We start from the raw sequence: 18100 nt of genomic DNA on the forward strand, positions 1-18100 counted from the left end.
AAACCATCACTGAACTTACTTAAGCTGGACTGTGACACTATTTTCTTCTAGATCTGCTGTACAGGAGAAGCAAACTTTTTTGCATTATTTTCCTGTTATCTCTGTAAAGCTGCCTTGAAATAATCTGTATTATAAAAAGCGCTATATAAATAAAGCTGACTTGACTTGAATGCTAGATGTAATACTCTTGCTATTTGTGTTTAGGCTGTAATGTGTGTGTGTGTGTGTATATATATATATATATATATATATATATAATTTAGCATATATATAGGCTAAATAATCATGAACACAATGACGGGGTGAAATGGGCTGTGATGCATGGGGCACCAGGTAAAATCTTGCCTAGGGCAGCAAATTGGTCAGGGCCGGCCCTGGCTAGTCTCATACAGACAAACTAACACACAGAATAACTTTAACACACTCAAATGCAGTGTAGTGTGATAGTGTAGAGCAAGTGAAACAGCGCTGCGTTCCCTCACAAGTTTCATTCGTCTAATAAACTGACCTGTGTGAGTGTTATTCAGCACTTGAGGGTACGTTAGTTCGGTAGAATGAAATGTCCTTATTCCTTTATATCCGCGGGACTCGCGTGTGTCGCTGAGATCTGTCTCTCATTAGCACTCGCACCCTGCTTCACACCACAGTCATGCTAAACACATCAGTGTATTCACTCATCCATAAACATTATTAGATCCTTTGCATGACGACAAGTTCCATAATTCCGCTTATCACTGCGTCATCAACCTACGCTTTTCTTATTGTATGAGGTTAGCGACCCCTAGCGGCGAAAAAATATATACATTGTTGTAGCTTTAAAGCAACACTAAGTAACATTTTTTACCTTAAAATAATGTTTCCAAAATCGTATCAGTGGTTCATCAAGTCGTAACAGGGTGAACGGCACTTCTGCAGTCGCTTTGCAGCCCTATATCTGCTATTACCACACTATGCAAGTTTGCCAAACCGGGTCGCGTTTCTGTAGTTCGAATGAGACGTAAGAAAACTACAAATTTGACTTGCTTTACGTCAAGTGTTACAATAGTCATTATTTCGTTTTTCTTGATTTCTGATGTCGCAATACATCATGCTTTCATGAAATTACGCAACATACTCTACCTCGTCTGTGGACATCGTTCATTCCAAAGCCAGTGCTGGATAAACAGCGAGTGTGTGTGCGACAGTCGACTGCGGGCGGCAAAATTATTTACGACAGCGGTAATGGACAATTCCGCTTCCAACCTGTAGGGCGACCGAAGAGGAACAGTTGCTTTAAGATATGGATTTGCCAGTAACGCCACAAACATGTAAGTAACTATGTTTATTCTATTGCCTGATCTGTGATCAGTGATTTCTGATGTGTAATTATTCAAGTTCAGATAGATTATCTTTCTCTTAAAATCGTTCAATACTGTTTATGCATCAGTAAATCAAGCCAGTGACTAAACGATCAACTTCACATCGTTTCTCTTAGTAGGATGAAAATAATCTTATTTAAACTGTGATTAAAATATATAAAGAGATCAAAGAACGCTCACTTTCCAATCGCCAAAGCTGTCAATCACACAGCGCGAGTTTATCTGAGGGCTGTTCCATAAAACAAGATTAGAATACAAGCCAGGCTTATCTTGGATAGTCAGACTTATGTTTCATAAAGCAAACTTAAAATAGTTCAAACCACCAGGAACACAATGATATTTCCACTGACACTCTCGCATACCATTATTGGACTTTATTAACCACAATCAGTTCAAAAAGAACATTTTGGACATTAGGTTATTAAAAGAACATTAGAACATTACAATCAAAAAAAAAAAAAAAAAACTTCTGCTTTTTAGAGCAGAAGTTAAAACCATAAAATTTAAAATAAATAATTACAAAAGTACAGACTAAATTTGAACTGGTAAGATGAATCTGAGTAATTGCCCTATATACATATTAGCCTACATTTGATTTACCCCATTACAAATAGTCCCTTTACAGTTATTGCTACCATAAAAATACACTTACATGAAGATTTAAAATTCTAAAAAAAGGCACATCTAATGTCCAACAACAAATATTTTAGCATATATATACACACTCACCTAAAGGATTATTAGGAACACCTGTTCAATTTCTCATTAATGCAATTATCTAATCAACCAATCACATGGCAGTTGCTTCAATGCATTTAGGGGTGTGGTCCTGGTCAAGACAATCTCCTGAACTCCAAACTGAATGTCAGAATGGGAAAGAAAGGTGATTTAAGCAATTTTGAGCGTGGCATGGTTGTTGGTGCCAGACGGGCCGGTCTGAGTATTTCACAATCTGCTCAGTTACTGGGATTTTCACGCACAACCATTTCTAGGGTTTAAATCAATGCCACGTAGAATTAAGGCAGTTCTGAAGGCGAAAAGGGGTCAAACACAGTATTAGTATGGTGTTCCTAATAATCCTTTAGGTGAGTGTGTATATATATATATATATATATATAGTACTTTATTATGTCTTTCAATTCAAACACATTTAACATAATTATGGACAGTTCCTTTAAAGACATAATATTTCCCCCCAATAATTATTCCTTATTTTTCCTTGCACTTTTTTCATTTCTTTTTTTTACTTTTGTGATAATACCCACCAACACATGAACAATAACAATAACCATTAAGTACATAGTTACACTTTTACATTTGAAATAACGGAGAAAAAAAAAGACAAAACATATATAAATAAATATTAAACATTCAGATATCAAACTCTTATAATGACACATAACTCCTAATAAGTTATTCAAGTAATATTATTTAAATATCAAATAATAACATTATTAAATAATTTTTTTATAGTTTTGCTCTTAATTTCATGTTATCCTCTAAATCTAACCAGTCATTTAAAACTGGGGATTCTTGCTTTGTCCAAAAAAAAAGTATTGCTTTAAAAAATGTAATTCTGAGCATTCTAATAAGTCATCTTTATTAAGTAGCATATGTCCTACACCCACAACTATATTTTGTATCTTCATTTGGTTTCTTAAAACTTTCTTGCCTGAATTACTTCAGTGTCATACTAACATTATAAGGGCGTCCCAATAAACATTATACATGAATAAAATCCAGTTCATGACCCATTTAAAGAAGAAATAGAAATATATATAGAACAATAACTAAATAAAAAGACACTTTTACTTTATTTTTTTAATTCACATTAAAACTAACGCTGTTGAGTATCTGAGCTTTATTTATATATTTTTTTATTTAATCAATGACTAATAAATTGTATTAGACCTGAATTCAAACTTGATCTGACAGTAAAATCACAGTGAATTATTTATATAAGAGAATAACAGTGAATGTTAATCCTCTCTGTCTAATTTAACCTGTCATTTATTACATGGTACCAGAAGAGAAACAACCAAAGTCATATTTAAAACTCACCATCCAGACGCCAGAAACACAGACAGAAGAAAACGATGCGAAACATCTTCAGCGCTTTCAGTCCACAAATATGAAAAGACAAACTCTTCAAAACTGCTTCAGTAATAAAATGACAGATGATCTGATGTGAAGCTGCTCTGTAGTGAAATGAAGTGAAACTCCACCAACATCTAAAATAACTGCACATCTATAAGTGTTAATACATGTGACCATCTAGCTCATTATTTCACGCTCTAAACTTGGTCACTTTGAGTTACAGTGCGCCTCAACTTCCTCTAGATCAATGACATCATTTTCCACAGAAATGAACTGACCCATAACATGATAAATATATCTAAAGCAACAGTTTGATCTTGTCATGAGATTGTCAAATGTCTTGATTGTTTCTCCTCTCGGACTGTTTTCAGAGTTTCTCTAATGGCTTTATGGAGATCGAAGAGTTCTCTGATATGAAAATATGATTAATATTCAACCGCTATGGATTCCAACGTTCCACATAAACACCACATTACCGAGAGTCTGCCTTATTAAATCACACAACAACAAGGTGAGGTTGTGTAATAATATGAGAGACTACATGCAGTTTAGCAGAGGCTCGTATACTGTGGATTGACACTCAACATTAACACAATATGAAGTTCATGGGAATGCTGGTTTCAGGAAGGGGATTGAGCCGACCGCTGAAAGGGTTCATGATGTGGTCGAGGCCAGAGAAACAGAGAAACACAGAAGTTTAAGAGCCTTAAAACAGAAGTTGGGTTAAGCTGAACCCTTGCTTACCATGACAAGAAAGCATCAACCAAAGTCATCTCACATGCAAGCATTATTGATTCAAGAACAGAGTGGATGAATTGTTCTCATGTGTAATGTTACTGAATGGGAGCATCAGCACAGAGAGTGAATTAAGGGAAGTCAGACACAGACTGGTTGTTTAATGAATGTAAATCATACACTCACATTGCCAATGAGTTAATTGTGACGGGACAATCAGTCTTGAGTGGGACACACATTGTGTTTCTACAGTCACTCTGTGCTAAAGCTTTAAATTTAACTCACGAGGGACATTTAGGCATGATCAACACCAAACCGAATCTTCAAAGTCCTTGTCCAGCTTTATATGTGGCGCACTGCTGAAATTTGGTCAAATATACACTAAATATACACTAAATGTTATAAAACAAGGAGAGACTCTTGAACCTCAGACTGAGAAAACTTTATTGATAAAGACAAACACATATAGCAAATGGACAGCAGTAATAATGTGAGATATGTGTGTCTTATATAGCAATATTAACCATAAAGCCTCAGAAATATTAGCTAAGCAGAACAGCTTATCCAGATCTGATCGTAACCTCTCACTGTTTCAAGCAAGTGGGCATGATGGGACTTACTGTCCATTGAGAAGAGCTGTGACAAATTAGCTCAAAGGGGAAATACTGAAAATAAATCATAACTTGTTATGATTAATTATGAATATTTGGATCAGTTAATTAGATTAATTTGATGTAGCTAAATTACTATTACAATCAATTAATCAGTTTGCCCAGCGAACACTTTTAATTACTCAATGATTCTAAGAAAATGGAATTTTTTATGGACAGAAAAATAATTCTCTGTTAGCATGTACAGCGCTTAGAGCGTCACAAGATCAGAAATCGTAAAATTTACTTTGTTCCAAGCAAAGTCTCAAGTGTGGTTAGACATGAGTCTTGCCGTTTGTGTCCATTTATACTCAGATTAATATTGTAACAGTTCCAGAGTGTTTTCACTGTTACTGGCTGACTACAGCTGTTTTGCAATCATCTTCCTGGTCACCAGGGGGCAACGGCCTCAGGTAATGGGGTTAAGATTACCCATATAAGCAAGAACAAGTGATCTAGCTTTTAAGCCATGTGGTGGCTCAATTTGGGGATGGCTCACTCTTTTAAATAAAGAGGGGTTTTGAGTTAAAGGACAAGTTCGGTATTTTACACTTAAAGCCCTGTTTACAGATCGTATCTGATGAAATAGAACGGTTAAGATTAAAATTTGGACACATGCTCCTGTCCCGAGAATTTTAGGTTTATTTCGCTTTTGTGGACCTATTTTGCCAAACGCGTCACACCCGTGATTCTTCCGTTGAGAGCTTGAATAATAGACACTCCAGCCCAGTTGGTGGCGATAATGCACCTTTGCCAATTGCAAGCAAACCACGGGCATTTCATTGAATACACAGAAGAAGCAGAAGAAGAAGCGGCGGAGTAATACCGTAAAGGTGCTGCGGTCTCACAGCACGTCCTACAAGTCAATGGAGTTGGACAAAAACTACGATAAAACCTGTTGGAATGCATCTTTTTCAGCAATTTTTGAGGGAATATATCAGTGAACACCCCCTGACCACTCGGTGAGTTTCACGTCTTTGTAAACGAAAGTTTAATGTGTTTTTAGGACGGAATCTTCCAGTGCACATAGACAACCATTGTGGGTTGGGTGGGGTTGGGTGGGGTTGGGTGGGGTGGGGTGGGGTTGGGTGGGGTGGGGTGGGGTGGGGTGGGGTGGGGTGGGGTGGGGTGGGGTGGGGGTGGGGGTGGGGTGGGGGTGGGGGTGGGGGGGGGGGGAAGCGAAATAAACCTAAAATTCTCAGGACAGCAGCATGTGTCCAAATTTTAATCTTAACCGTTCTATTTCATCAGATACGATCTGTAAACAGGGCTTTAAGTGTAAAATACCGAACTTGTCCTTTAAGGCTCAACTTTTATGCCTTCTTGTGGTCACTAATTGAGGAACAGTGGGTTTGCACACTCAATGTAGGCCATATATATTTCCTCAAATGTGTTTGTTTGGTGTGCTACCCGGAATCTATGTATTCACCACAGACTTTACACCAGCATCAACATTTCTTCGGTTGGATTACCTTTGTGAATTATATATTTTTTCTTTTCCAACTTTGCCTTTGAGGACTTTTGTCTGAGTGAGTTTTTTGCTATTATGATACGGTGGTTGTAACTGAACTAACTTTGAACTGAACTTTTGTGCACAGACAATCTGATTGATCAATGTTGGATTACAGATTCCTTAAACACATTATCCATATTCCCATATTATCATTTTGTGTTTTTGTGTTTACATTTTATGGACTGAGCTAATATAGAATATTATTTAAACATCAAATAAAAAATGAAAAATAATAAATAAGTAAATAAAAAGGGAGGGATGGATATATACAAATGGTAATTAATGTAAAATGTATTCCTTTATTTTAGAGAATATTCTTGGATTTTAGAGGTGACCATTTCTTTTCAAAATGTATACTTTTGCTCTTAATTTAATGTTATCCTCTCCATACATTAGAAACTAAATCAAACCAATCATTTAAAACTGGGGATTCTTGCTTTCTCTAAAATGTTTTTATTGCTTGAAAAGCTGTAATTCTCAGTATTCTAAACAAGTATAACTCGTCTATAACTCGTATAACTGTTGCCTTTGGCTTGCTCAGTTGGGGATATTTTGGGGATATTTAATTTAATTTTATCAATCAATAAATTCCTCTTGAAACAAACTTTGTTGTATTATTTTAATTTAATACTGTGAAGCTGCTTTGATACAATCTGTATTGTGAAAAGCGCTATACAAATAAACTTGACTTGACTTGACTTGACTTTATTAAGTAGCATAGGTCCTATACCCAAAACTTTATTTTGTATATTTATCATATTTGGTTTCTTAAATTCTTCCCTGAATTACTTCTATCCCAAAGATTTTTTTTTAATTATTTAAATTACCAGATATTTCTGATGTTGTAAAATATCACATATTGATTTTACAAAATTATTGCGCACATCGCCAAGCGAAATGGGGCCTTGCGCACCGAACGCGCACTCACTCCGCAATGACGTCATTTTTGCTGTGCGCACCTTCGCTTGTCTACAGTCTGTCTACTAATGACTACAGTAGTGATTTCTCGCTAGAAATGACATCATTAGTGGAAAACATTTATCAAAAATTTACATTTACACACAAACTGATGACCAGCCACAACTTTCAGACGCCATCTTTATTTTTCTTGCTCAACTGTCACAGAATGTAAACTTTGGAAAGCACAGGATTGTGGGATATCAAAGGCACCAAAGGATACATCTATGATGCCTTCAAAAATCTATCAGAGGAAGGTTTCTCAGGAGACCGGAAGTGAAACATTCGGACGTGTCTCGATTTCTTCCAACCTTGGAATACGTCCTCAGAAAGCAGCATTTATCAGTTTTCAGACGCAGCCGAGTTTAGCAGCCGACTTTCTAGCGTTTACAGTAGTGGTGGGACGGTGGATACCGGCGCTCTGATGCTCCAAAGCAGTTTTCAAAGCACTATTGTATCACACACTGTACCGATGCTTGTATCGAAATAACAATACCACGTGATTGATGACATTTGAAGCTTCTAACACATGCAGTATTGGAAGATCAGGACAGATGGTTTGAAATAAATTGGAGCTTCGCAACCTCATCTGATGCATAACAAGGGAAATGATTATCATGGAGGCATTATTTAAATGATTTAACTCTACACTTCCCTATAACAAATTCTATTTTTTTAAAACTGAACACCCACAATATTTTTCTCAATTACAATTACTATAATTATGATCACATACTTGTATATTTTATATCATTGATCAATATGTGAATCTGTTGTCCAGGCTACACCTGACTAGGGCGACCACCCGTCCCGCTTTGTGTTGAACCGCACAGCATTTTCACCCCTTGTCCTGCGCGTCACATATTGAGAAAATGTCCCGCATTTTCATCAGTCTATTGGTTTTTAATGATCATATTAAGAAAACGTGCATGTGTTCTTTTGCCTTTTTAAGAAAGCATTTTATTTATTATTTTTGCGGCGTAGTTTTTCACCTATATTTAACAGCGCTTCATCAGAAGTACAAATACAACAGACTTTTTTTTTTAAATCCTCCTTTGGGCTCAGTGATGTTGAATTTAAATGACATGTAAAATAAAGACATGTTATGTTACATTGTGATGTAATGGTGTTTTCTGGAAGGGACTAAAGAACAAAGTAGAATGCAGAATACAAATGTTTTTGTTAAGTTAAATAGTGTAGCGGCAGATACAAGCTCACACATTACTGATCTAATGACATAATTCACATATCACCAAGGCGCACGCATGTTGGACATGTCCCCTTTAAGAAGATGTTCATGAGAGTTTGAGGGTTGGGTTAATGCACGTTTTTCTGACGCGTAGGGTTATTAAAAAACACGACTGTTGTTGTTCTGACACTGCAATCCTGCCTCTGTGTATTTTTGATAGCACAAAAGCTACATTGGTGACCCCGATGCAGAACAATTAATGCATGATGTCGACGAATGCTGTATCTCTGAAGCTGCCGGAGTTTTGGGAGCAACAAGCGACCGTGTGGTTCCCTCAAGCCGAAGCTCAGTTTGCATTGCGGGAAATAACCGCGGACGACACGAGATATCATTATGTTGTTGCCGCCCTTGGCAACTCCACGGCCGCGCGAGCGATCAGCATTCTGGAAAATCCCCCAGCTCGGGATAAATATGATACACTAAAGGCGTATCTATTAAAGACTTTCAATTTATCAGAGACTGAAAGAGCACGTCGTTTGCTCTCACTGCCGGGCCTCGGAGATTCCCGGCCGTCTGAGTTAATGGATCACATGCTAGCGCTGCTGGGTGAGCATAAGCCATGTTTTCTGTTTAAAGAGTTGTTCTTACAACAATTGCCAAAGAGTGTACGTACCCCTCTTGCAAATAGTACAGTGACTGACTACAGAGAACTAGCACAACTGGCAGATGTTTATCAGGCAGCATCACACCAGGGTACAACTACTGACTCAGTGGCTGCATCTGTGTATCCGGTTATGAAAGCTGCTGCACAAGGTTCAGACGAACGGCCAACTTTTGCTGCACGACAGTCGGCAGAACAAGGGCTATGTTTCTTTCATGCCCGTTTCGGGGCAAAAGCCAAAAGGTGCCGTCCACCATGTACATTCAAGGGGAGCCGCAACACGCCAACAGTTAGTAGCATAGTGGCTAATGACAACGCTTATCTACTGTTTGTCACGGACTCATTATCTGGTCGACATTTCCTCTGTGATACAGGGGCACAGGTTAGTGTCCTCCCCGCTTCCCCAGTGGACAGACGCCTGGGCAAAGCCGGCTTACCGCTCGAGGCGGCCAACCAGGGCAAGATACGCACCTATGGGAAAAGGCTAGTACCGCTTTGCTTTAATGGACAGCGTTTTACATGGGAGTTTGTCTTAGCAGATGTGAGTAGACCCCTCCTGGGTGCAGACTTCCTGTGCACTAATGGACTGTTGGTTGATGTCAAAAATAGCTGTTTAGTCACTGCAGAAGATTTTAATGTCTTACCCTGTTCGAGGAGCACTTTTCCCACAACCACACTGTCTAGCGCATTGACAGGCGAGTGCGGGTTTTCCCAGCTGCTCGGTGAATTTCCCAGCCTCACCAAGCCCACTTTCTCCTCAGCACTGGCCAGCCATGGGGTCGCGCATCATATCTCTACATCTGGACCTCCAGTACATGCCCGGCCCCGTCGACTGGATCCATTTAAACTGGCAGTTGCCAAAGAAGAGTTCACTAACATGGAAAAACTGGGTATAGTGCAGCGCTCCAACAGTCCTTGGGCCTCACCCCTCCACATGGTTCCCAAAGCAGACGGCGGTTGCCGCCCTTGTGGGGATTATCGTAGACTCAACGATATCACAACCCCTGATCGATACCCGGTTCCACACATTCAGGATTTTTCGGCCCGCCTGGCTGGGAAAACTATTTTCTCGAAGGTGGATCTTGTTCGAGGATACCATCAGGTGCCAGTATTCCACGAAGACATCCCGAAAACAGCTGTGATAACACCATTTGGCCTTTTTGAATTTTTGCGGATGCCTTTTGGACTCAAAAATGCGGCACAAACATTTCAGCGCATGATGGACTCAATCCTACGGGATCTGGACTTTTTATTTGTGTACTTAGATGACATTTTAGTTGCCAGTACCTCTAGATCAGAACACCTGGCGCATCTGAGATTGCTGTTTGCTCGCCTCAGCCAGCATGGCTTGATAATTAACCCTGCCAAGTGTCAGTTTGGCTTGGCCGTTATCGACTTTCTTGGTCATAGAATCACAGGCGAAGGGGCAGTTCCCCTACCGGACAAAGTCGACAGCATTACACGATTCCCTGTTCCACAGACAACCAAAGGGCTACAAGAGTTTGTGGGGATGGTGAATTTCTATCACCGTTTCATTCCTCGAGCAGCTGAGCTCATGCATCCTTTGTACAAGGCCCTCAAAGGACAGGGCAAAAACAAAACGATTTCCTGGTCCGAGGAGATGTCTAGGTCATTTGAAGGCGCTAAACTCGCTTTGGCACAAGCCACATTGCTGTCTCATCCAGTTCCAGGTGCCCCTATTGCTCTCACTTCCGATGCTTCAGACTGTGCTGTTGGCGCTGTACACGAACAGCTGGTTGGCGGGGTTTGGCAGCCACTTGCATTTTTTAGTCGCCAGCTACGCCCGAATGAACAGAAGTACAGCGCATTCGACAGAGAGTTACTCGCACTGTACCTGGCAGTGAGACACTTCCGTTTCTTTTTGGAGGGACGTGTGTTCACAGCATTTGTAGATCACAAACCCTTGGTTCATGCCATGTCTAAAGTTTCTGAACCCTGGTCAACACGACAACAGCGACACCTGGCTTACATATCTGAGTTCACGACAGATATCAGACACATCGAAGGGAAAAGCAACGTGGTGGCAGATTGTCTTTCCAGGGCCACAGTGCAAGCGGTGCACTTAGGTATAGATTTTGTTCGTTTAGCAGCTGACCAGCACTCTGATCCTGGGGTACAGGCATACAGAACAGCCGTTTCAAGTCTGAAAATAGCCGATGTCCGCTTTACGGAAGCAGGAGTTACGCTGATGTGTGACGTTTCCATGGGCTACCCGCGACCAGTGGTGCCTGGACAGTGGAGGCGAGCTGTTTTCGACCAGGTCCACAGTTTGTCACACCCCGGACGGAAAGCTTCACAAAAACTGGTCTCGTCAAAGTTTGTGTGGCATGGATTGAAGAAGGATGTCCGAAACTGGGTTTCAGCTTGTGTAGCATGTCAGCGGGCTAAAGTTCAAAGACACGTCAAGGCACCACTGGAAACTTTCGAGGTACCAGAGCGACGTTTTGACCATGTCAATATCGACCTAGTTGAACCACTGCCGCCATCCCGGGGGTTTACCCATCTTCTAACTATGGTGGATCGAACCAGCAGGTGGCCAGAGGCAGTACCTTTGACCTCAACGACAACGGCAGATGTAGCACGGGCTTTTGTTGATACTTGGGTTGCACGTTTCGGCACACCGTCGGATATATCTTCAGACCGTGGCACCCAATTTACATCTGAACTGTGGTCAGAGGTGGCTCGGATACTAGGGGTGCAGCTTCATCATACTACAGCATTTCATCCACAGGCAAATGGCCTCTGCGAGCGTTTCCATCGCTCTCTTAAAGCTGCACTCAGGGCCAGTTTGACGGATGACAGATGGACCGAACGGCTACCTTGGGTTCTGCTGGGCCTGCGGACAGCTCCCAAGGAGGATCTGCAAACTTCTTCGGCAGAATTAGTATACGGTCAGAGTCTGCGCGTCCCTGAAGATTTCATTCTAGACAGCACAAAGCCCTGGAGTCCATCTTCTGACCGTTCTGCGCTCTTAGACAAAGTCAAGGCTTTCAAACCGTTTCCTACCTCTCAACATAGGCTGGCCGGGGCTTGGGTACCCAAAGACCTATCTGAGGCTAAGTTTGTATTCATTCGTCATGATGCTCATCGGCATTCTCTGAGACCCCCATATGATGGACCGTTTCGGGTTCTGGAAGCTGGAGCCAAAACCTTTCTGGTCGATATAGGTGGACGCCCAGAACGAGTCACTGTCGATCGACTCAAAGCTGCTCATGGGGAGCTTGGTCAGCCGATGGTTCCGGCACAGGCTCCAAGGAGAGGTCGTCCACCGACCAACAAGGAATCAGCCTCCAAAAACGAATCCCTGACTGCTCAGGAGGTTCAAGATTCTGCCAATTCGCATCACTTTACACGTTCAGGGAGACAAGTTCGAGCTCCAACCAAACTGCTTTTGCCGGTGCTTGTGAATTCTGGGGGGAGCTGTGTAGCGGCAGATACAAGCTCACACATTACTGATCTAATGACATAATTCACATATCACCAAGGCGCACGCATGTTGGACATGTCCCCTTTAAGAAGATGTTCATGAGAGTTTGGGGGTTGGGTTAATGCACGTTTTTCTGACGCATAGGGTTATTAAAAAACACGACTGTTGTTGTTCTGACACTGCAATCCTGCCTCTGTGTATTTTTGATAGCACAAAAGCTACAATAGACATATATAACAGTTTCAGGTTATGTTTTAGTGTTGGTAACATGTCCCACATTGTCCCACACAAACTTAGTAATCGTCCCACATTTGGTTTGTTTGATGGTGGTCAAACCTGACACGAGTTGTGGTCTCATTGGCACAAATTAATGTAGATGAGATTAGATAGAACTGTATTGATCCCACTCTTGTATGTCACGGACTTCCGAAGCTTTGTTTGGTCACGTGCTTTTCTTCTCTGGTGATTTGTTAGATATGGTAGAGAAAACAAGTCTGACCACCAGATGTCACTAATGCACATTGTGGTAAAAGCTTCGAGTAATGAACCTTTTTTTTTTTGCACAATTTGATGAAAGCCTCAGTTTCCCATCACTAGTTTACAGATGGAGTGGAGAATATACCTGTGAAATGTAAGTTCTGCACTGAGGAAAACACCATGTCTCAAACGCATAAAACAGCACAAAATATTGGATGCTTGTGTGTGCTGTGGTGGATCGATTTGATCCATGATCGACCTCTAGGACTGCTTAAGAAAAGCGTGCACACGCAATTATCCAGACTAGATAAACCTGGAGCAAGTGGGATTGCGTGAACTTCAATTACCTTTTATGAAAGCTTCAGCCCCAATTTGTTCATTCAAGTCAGGTGTTGGAGTTTAATCCCCGCTTTTATAGCGTCTTTTATGAAACAGGCTTCAGATGTAGTAAATCAAATGATTGGTGTACTCATTAGCAAGTGCCATAAAGGCACAATATGTAAGTTTTTGCCGCCATTTTCAAAACATTAACAAAGGTGAAGCTTGATGATGCAATCATGGGAAAATAATGTTGATTTCATCATCCAGAGAGAATTCATGAATTAGTTTTTGTATCACCTGTATGTTTTATCAACATTATTTTATGTCATCGTAATGAATTAGCTGCAAGGAACGTGAAATGTGATGCTATATTAGCCTGTTACTGATATGTGACTATTTATCAAATGATTTGTTGGGTTAATGCTGCGCAGTTTTACACGTTTAAAACAATCGTACTTAAAGTAAAAATGAAGAAACCCACAGTATTTGTGGGTAATGGCTAAATATTTTTGTGCAACACGAACTGTATTTAATTTTGCTGCCACAGACTTGGTCACCAGACTTAATAAAAAGCATTAGTACAAACAAAGTACAATATAACTGTATGTTATATTTGCTTTCCTGTCTATCTATTGCTTACATGTCTCTGTTATTAGAGACTGAGTTTACAACTGATGGTTACATTTGTGTTTTTTATTTACCCACATGGAAAGAACCTATATAAACATATATGTTTTAATATAGGTTTTGATATAGGTTTTTAATATATGTGACATATATAAAATTGGCCGTTTTCCTATATTATATTTACATATATGCACCTATATGTTCACCTATATATGCACATATATATGTTCACCTATATGTTTACCTATATATTAGTAAAATTATTAAAATCCATAGCTACTAGGCCTACACTGTAAAAAAAAAAAAAAAATCCCGTATACAAACGGCAAATCTCTGGCAGCAAAGTTTCCAGACGGATTCCGTTAAATTAAAGCAAATAACCATTTCACAAAATTACAGGCAAAAACAGTGAAAATACAGAATTGACTTTACAGTCAAAATTAATTAAGTTACAGTACATTACTGTTGATAATGGCTTATTAAACTGTGGAAAAATGGATAAATGATGTCAAATTACATAAAAAAAAAACATTTAACTTTCAAGTTAAACTGTAAATTTAGGGTTTTATAAAGTTATTTTATAATAATGCTGTCTATCTACAGTAATTATCTTTTAATATATAGTTTTTCTGTGTATAATATCTATGAAGTTATGTATAAAAATGCATTAAGTACATAAATTCAAATACAAAGTTTGTATATTTACAGTTTTAATTTTTGCATTTCCAATTTCACAACTTTGACCAATCTCTAATTAAGTACTAAATAATAGCAAATGTACAGTCAATTTCTGTTAAATTAATTAAACGTATAAGTACAAAATACCTGCACATTTACAGTATTACTCATTAAACAAACACTGAACATCAAGATATGTGAATGATAGGAAATACAATCTTAGTATATAATTTAGAACATGTAAAAATATCTACATTAAAAGGCAATTGCTGTATGCCTTTATACTCTAATATAACTTATTTTACACATTTACAATTACATTTTATCCAAAGTGACTTAAAAATTAAGAGAACAATAGAAGCAACAAGTGCAGTGACAAGTCCCAGTTAGTGTAGCACAGTACACAAGTTTATTTATTTATTATTAAAACAAAGATTTAGTATTATTGGGTCAAGTGTTTATGAAAAGATGGATCTTTAGCAGTTTTTTGAAAATGTGTTAAGTTGGGCAGGTCATCCCACCAGCAGGGAACAGTCCAGGTAAAGGTCAGTGAAAGTGGTTTTGTGTCTCTTTGGGATGATGGCACCACAAGGCGCCGTTCACTTGCAGAACACAAGCTTCTGGAGACACATAGATCTGAAGCAGTGAGTTTAGGTCTTGCTGCAGCATCTGGATCAGTTGCAGAGGTTTGACTGATGCTGGAAGGCCTGCCAGGAGAGCAATACAATAGTCCAGTCTGGATAGAACAAGAGCTTAGACAAGGAGTTGTGTGGCTCTGATAGGAAGGGCCGGATCTTTCTGGTGTTGTATAAGGCAAATTAGCAGGATCGCATGGTTTGGCTGAAACCATAAGCAGTTCTGTCTTGGCAAGGTTAAATTGAAGGTGAAGGTCATTCATCCAGCAAGAATTTTCCATCAGGTAGGCTGAGATGCGAGCAGCAACCGTCAGATCCTCTGGCTGGAATGAAAGGTAGAGATATGTGTCATTAAGTGATAGGAAAACCCATGTTTCTAAATGACAGAGCCTAGTTACAATAAAAAAAAATAAAAAAAAGATAATAGATGGGTGGAATCTAACACAATCGTGGTCTTACTGAAGCAAAACCAAACCTTGTGCAGCTCCAGTGGCCTCACAAGGATCAAATGAATATTCACATGGGAAAATATAGTATAAAACAAATTAAATTTTCTGCCACTTTTAGTGCAATCATATGGAATCAGAAGACTCGGCCATTACAATATTTTAAATTACTTCTTCCCATACCTTGTTTGCCATGATCATTCTGCTTTTTTTTACAACTCAGTATTACATTTGCACATGTCAGAATATGTTCCACTGGGACAATGCAAAACCTCAACTGACGTGTTGGCGAGCATGCAGCCAGAATATGCAATTTATCATGTGGTGTTCATATTCTAGCCTCATGTGTTTTCCTGTATCATCAACGAGTACAGTATTTACTGAATTCGTTTTCTTAATGGTCTTGATAGCCACGTCAACCCTTATGAAAATTAACTATGGTTAACCAAAAAAAAAAACCTTGGTAACGTTAGGCCTATTTGTAGTATAACTGGTTATTAAAAATTATAATAAAATCCGCCAAAAACGTGGTTACTATTTTTTAAGAGAAGAGTTTTCAGCTTCCAGACAGTGTTTAAAAATGTCCCGCCATTTAAGAGATTGATTTACTATACTATCGCGTATTAACAAAGATTTTATACACAATTAAACGGACTTTATGTATAACAAGTTTACGAAAGCTTGTTTTAGGTCTTTTGAGGTGTGGGTTCAACTGATCTTTCTTAAAACAGATGGGAAATGTAAAGATGCATGCTACATTTTCAGTGTTTTGCCTCCAGCTCTCGCCAGTTAACTGAACATCATTTAAAATGCTAACGTTAGCTTGAAAACTGTAATGTAATATAAAATATCGTTCACATGCAGACTCTTACCTCAGCCGGTGATCGGTTGGCATGATGTCCGCTGTGACGAACCAGGCTCACTGAAAAGGGTGTTATTTCCGAAGAATCCAAACCAATGACATTATATAGATCAGTGATCCAAACGGACTGACTGACAACCGGGCTCCTGCTCACGGCTGCTCTCGACGAATACGATTGCTTTGAACCACTGTTAATCTCACAATCCACTTCACGAGAGTAGACTGAATTCAAATCTCCCGCTTGCCCTTGATACAGATCCAAAGTCGACTGATCAGCTAACCGTTGTGGGCGGGACTAAACAGCGGAAATGTAATGGCGGCGAATTTGAATCTGCGTCATCGCGTGGGCACACACACACACACACACACACACACACACACACACAAAGCCCTGAATGTGCAGCAACGGAGATTTGGAAAAATATTAATAAAATATACATGAAATTATGGGAGAATAAGACAATGAAATAATGATCAAAATGAGCATCTATTTGCAAGACAAGATTAAAAGACTATATGCAATAAAAAAGAATTCAATACAGGTCTACTGTAGCCTATGTAGGGTAGGCTACTGTATGTACAAATACTATTATTTAACCTTAAAAAAAACTCACTTTAACCCCCACATGCTTAATAATCTGTAAGGACAACATATTGAATAGATGCAGATTTCTTCAGTTATACCTTCTTTTCTTTGTTTTCTAATTTCACAGAAAAAAATCTGTAAAATATTACTTTGTAAAAATACAGACAAGTTCCTTTTAAAAAACGTAAAATTGATGTAAAAACCAAAATACAAGCAAGCAATTACCTGTAAATTTAATAGTGGACCTTTAAATTACAGCAAATATCTGTAAAATAACAGGCATTCACTATAATGACAAAACGGTAAAATTCTGTAAAAAAAGCTTGAAAACTGAAATGTAATATAAAATATCGTTCACATGCAGACTCTTACCTCAGCCTACAGCATTCTTCTTCCCCTCCATGAACTCTGGCCTTCTAGGCCGGATGCTAGCCTGATGCCAGAGCTGGATAGAGGGGTGGGGTCATAATCCTCAATAGAGGGACTGGGTAGCTGGACAGTCAGCAGGTCACAGAGGCTTCTTGATGTAAGACGGGACCTCCAGTCACTTTTCACTAACTTCATTTGATTGAAGCCTCTTTCACAGTCTGCAGTAGAGGCTGGTACGGTGAGAATGAGGTCGACCAGACTGAGGATGTCGGGGCACTGGTGTTGCAAAAACCTGTTGATTTCTGGCCAGGTCTTCATGTGGAGACTCTCTCCCGTCTCATTCAGTCTGGTCTTGAGAATGGTCCACTGATCTGGGATGAGCTCAACAGCGACCCCCGAGGATGTCAGGATGCTCTGGAAGTGTCTAGTTAATTTCCTCCACTTCTGATTCACCAAATTCTGAAAAGAGACGGACATAATGAAACAACATT

The sequence above is a fragment of the Leuciscus leuciscus genome (genome assembly GCF_965113295.1).
Source record: "Leuciscus leuciscus genome assembly, chromosome: 7".
Classification (NCBI taxonomy): Eukaryota; Metazoa; Chordata; class Actinopteri; order Cypriniformes; family Leuciscidae; genus Leuciscus; species Leuciscus leuciscus.